The following is a 4,756-nucleotide window of genomic DNA, read 5'->3' as shown; positions in this document are numbered from 1 at the left end:
AAGGAACGTATCCGATATCATCTGTATAACAAATATTCAATAATGGTCAAACAACTTAACTCATGATGGCGTCCGTAAAATTACATTTACGAAGTGATGTTCAACTTCTCCACCGTATAAACTTATATCTAGCTTTTAAAAGAATAAATAAATCATACTTTGTAAAATAAATCCTCTGCAAATGACATCACCAAGGGGTCTCAACATGTTTGTAAATTTTGGAACAAGTGTTTTTTTAAACCACAATCCTATTGGAACTAACTTATTTGAACCGACTGTGTTCATCGTCTTGTCGACTAGTTTTGCTATTCATATCATGCAGACTTCAGACATTTCTCGGAATCAGTAACAAAAAATGACCTTCAAGTAAAATAAATAGTAGGCAAACCGCAGCATGAACAAACAAAATCAAAGATATATTAGCTTTAAGTAGCAGATAAAAGAAACCAAAATAATAAATAATTGATGCGTTCATAAAAAACGGCATTAACGAGAATTTTTGTTAGCTATTGATGATTTAGGTTTCTAGTTTTTGTAGCATCAATGTAATTATTTATGTGACCACTACCGCAATCAACCTTCTTGATTGATTGTCATATCAAACTAATTTTGAACATGTCAACAATATACTTTTTGTTGTCTTGTCGCGTGTCAACGTTTGCGTATAAAAGACGACTAGCCTAGCTATACCTTATTCCAAGATTCGGACACCTTAACACTATATCATTGTAGAGGTAAGAGCTGCTAAATCGTTTTATTCGATAAAGTAAGTTTTTTAAAGTTTGTTATCTGAAAACAGCAGTAGATGTGAAGCTTTTGTATGGATGTTATTATTTGACAAAGACATTTGATTAATTCCATTACCTCATAAGTCTTGATCATTCATTATAATTAACTTTCAATTTTAGTCAGAAGATCTTTTGACGAAAAGATCACCTGCTTATCACTTACCGACGGTTACAAATCTTACCTTAAGATCCTGATTAAGATATGGTGATCTAATATTTTTAAAAATAACAATGCCTTTTGACATGAACCCAATTTCATCATGGGATACCGTTATTTATTCTGTTGTTTTCAACTTATAAAAGCAAATGATTAAGGCTTTTATCATGGTTACATATGAATTATGCGGAAAATAATAATAAAAAAAAAACAATCAATAGCATCAATTTTTCCTTACTTTGCGTTTATTCAGAGATTCATTCAATTTGTGATGCTCTATAAGATATATTTTTGTAATCAGATATAGGAAGGTATGGTATGAGAGCCAATGAGACAACTCTCCACCCAAGTCACAATATATAAAAGTAAACCATTATAGTTCAACTACGGTCTTCAATACAGAGCCTATACTCACACCGAACAGCAAGCTATAAAGGTCCCTAATTATTAGTAGTGTAAAACCATCTAATCGGGAAAACCAACAGTCTCATCTAAAACAAAAATAACCATAAACAAAATATATTTGTATGTAGCATTTTAGATAGCACTGGAAAGTATCTTTTTGGTGCGTTGCTAATATTTGAAACTAGAAGAAAATTAAAGCTGTAATTATCCAAGAGAATAATTCCCGAAGAAACACCGAAGAATTTTCTACTACGTATTCTGGTAGCGGACGTGTTTCAGTTGTTCGTATAAAACAGATACTTCGCCCTTCTTCTTCATAAAAACAGTTAGGACAATCGGTGATCTATTTTAAATTAGTCAACATCTGCTAACCTATGATATTGATGCAATAAAAAAAAATCAAAAAAATAAATTCAGCACCAAACTGCAGTATAAGGACATGAAAAACATCAACTGAAAAGCATTTCCCGATATTTGATTTAATCGATTATTCAATAAAGGCACCAGTAGTATACCGTTGTTCGAAATCTATGACAAAACAAAATTATTTAAGTGAAATGTGTCTTTGGTGAAAGCGATTACCAGCAATTGTCATTTTTAAAAGTATCCCTGCGATGTTTTTTTATATCAAATATATAGTTACTTTCAATTAATTTCAAGGAAATATATTCAAGAAATGTATCTGTTAATTTTTCTCTTTTCTAAATTTTAAGAAATTCACAAGAGTTCAAGGATGGGAACAAAGAATGCTCTGATGATTGCTGTTATGCTTTTGGTCTTTGTTGGAAGTTTTGGTGAGTTCCTATTATACCATATTTGTTTTTCTTTTTTGCTGTTTTTTGTAAATTTTACAAGTTTCATGCTAACACTGGCTTCAGTTTTCTTCATAAAATGATGTTAAAAGCAAATTAGGTATGTAATTATTAAGTTACAAGTAATATGCAATATAAGTTAAAATAATATAATTGTTTTAATAGCTTATGTTATGTATTTACTATATATATATATTTTTTACTTGTTCTTTTTTCAGATTTAGGAGAATCGTTTTTTAACCAACAACAACCCCAATGTTATCCCAGAAGTAAGTTTCGTCTTGATAAGAGTAAATTTAAGCGCAAGAATGTTTTCTTCAAATGGACGATATCGTTCTGTACAAATAATGAATGCCGAGTTAGGGGATAAGGCCAGTTCTTCCACGATTTGTGTAAATAGGAATTGTGTTTGCTGACCTTGCAAAAGAAGAAAGTTTTATAAATATGTTTATGAGATTTTTTTTGTCTTGTATATACATTTATGTTAGTTTATAGTTTGTTAAAGAAAACTCAGACACAGAAGAATGCGTAACAGGGGCATATTATACACAATTTTTATTACAACATAGTTCATAAGACAAACAGTGTACATTGTTGACTTATACATCTTCAGAAATAAATCGTTGTCTTTTACAGTTTCAAATTAGACAAGCATCTTTTCTACCTTTTGAATAAAAATTGACAGCTTAGACAGCACATTACTATTACAATATTTGAGCATGCCTAGTATTTTTTTTACATTTGGATATCTTAAATAATATTGGGGAATGAACTTCTCACTTAAATCCTTAACTTCACAATTGGTACATTCATATATAGTCGTATATATCCCCAAGACCAGCTTTACAAAGTGGACACATTCTCTCATTTCGCGGTACATTTCTCCATTTTCCTGTTTCGATTGGAAACTTTGTATAACATACACTTAATTTACATATATTTACTCTATGACCCCCCCCCCCTTAATTTTAACAGATATGTTTCGAAGCAAAACTCTTCTTTAAAGTCTAAATAATATCCCCCCCCTTTTGATGAGTTGTTTATATCAGATAACTAGTTTTGAATAAACTGGTCCTGGAGACGCTGCCTTACATTAATTTTAATATAATTCTCATCAATTTGCACCGGAATATTATATAGTTCCCAAAAGCCACATCAATAAACACAGATTTTTACATAACTTGAAAGTATAACCTTCATGCTTATGCATGTACCAAAGTAACTTATACAGTTTACCCGATATTTTTTGATCATTTGTTGCTAGCTTGTACCACAAACATACAATTTTTAACTAAATCCGTAGTTCAAGTGGAAATCTTCAAATACACCATAAAATTTGGCGTAGATGATCGCACCCGCAAACTGCGCTTACAAAACTTTAGATGTAATTTTTCAGCTTTATTTTTTATTTTCAAACCTCGATATTTCCGAGGAATAGGTCAAAATAGAAATCACCTATTCATCAAATAACAGTTAATCAATCGGAAGTGAGACATTTTGTTAGATGTTATCAATCAAATAATTTATAAACCTTACATTGATAATGGTTGATACACATTCCGAACATTAAATCAAAACTCTAGTTGAAAAATCTTTATTTAAAACGCAGATGAAATTGATGTAGTAATTGAAATCATGTGAAATATATTTAAAATCGTCACGATTGTCTGAGATTTCCTCCATCTGTAAAACATTAAAGCATGTTCAAATTTTGTAATTGTGTGCTTGTATACCTTCTAACATTGATATTTTTTCTCCTAGTACATGTATATGCATTTAGTTCACCTTTATATAGCATTGTTGTGTCTAAACCAGTATTCATGAGTTATATATATTTATATCAAGATCTGATACTTTTTTTTTACCGTTTTCGTTTATATATTGTAAGATTTTATTTAACATTATGTACAACCATTCATAATCTTTAAAAAAAATTACAAGTTGTTTTATGCAATTATGGTACTGGCTTTGAAGCTTGAGTTGGTACCAAACTAAATACTAAATACTGAATGTGTTGTTGTTGTTGTTGACATTAACTTGATAGTTAACTTGATGGTTTATTTTATATATTTGTTTTTTAAATTTCAGTTTGCTGGAGAAGATGGGACTGCGGTTGGAATCCAAGATGCGTCTGTCGACCATTCTCTAAAAAGAGTCGTGTTGGGCGTTGTTCCTGGAGATGGTGGTAACATTGGAAGAAAGGCAATATGACTACACAGTCGATTAATGACATAAAGTCATAAAAAACGATAATAAATAATTATCATTAGTTTTTTTTGTTGGTTTTTTTTGTTGTTGTTTTTTTGTCAGTTTTTTTCCAAATGTGTCCTTTGTAATATTAAATAAATATGTAGGTGTGATCGGGACGATGGAGTGCAATGATCACGCTGAAGGGATATGGTCCGCGCCGTAGTAGGATGTTTTTTTTCGCTGAATTGCGACAGTTTGGCATGACTTTTGCATAATGTGACGTTTTCAAATACAACTTTACATCAAATACAACAGGAATTCGAAAGCAGGAGAATAAGCTTTTGTAGATGAAACAAAAAAAAGGAAAAAAAGTAACGAATGAATCAAGTCCTAAACAGTTTTCA

The 4,756-nt window shown here is 30.7% G+C and overlaps 1 long non-coding RNA gene across 1 annotated transcript; it reads left to right on the top strand.

Moving 5' to 3' along the window:
• The first annotated feature begins 619 nt into the window (after positions 1-619).
• Positions 620-4,431, top strand: LOC139491072 (uncharacterized). The gene is made up of 4 exons (XR_011656456.1): positions 620-734; positions 2,064-2,144; positions 2,381-2,431; positions 4,251-4,431. It is a non-coding gene; the product is annotated as an uncharacterized lncRNA (long non-coding RNA).
• Positions 4,432-4,756: the final 325 nt, after the last annotated feature.

The sequence above is a fragment of the Mytilus edulis genome, chromosome 10 (genome assembly GCF_963676685.1).
Source record: "Mytilus edulis chromosome 10, xbMytEdul2.2, whole genome shotgun sequence".
NCBI classification, from domain to species: Eukaryota; Metazoa; Mollusca; class Bivalvia; order Mytilida; family Mytilidae; genus Mytilus; species Mytilus edulis.
This window is presented reverse-complemented; position numbering and strand designations above follow the sequence as displayed.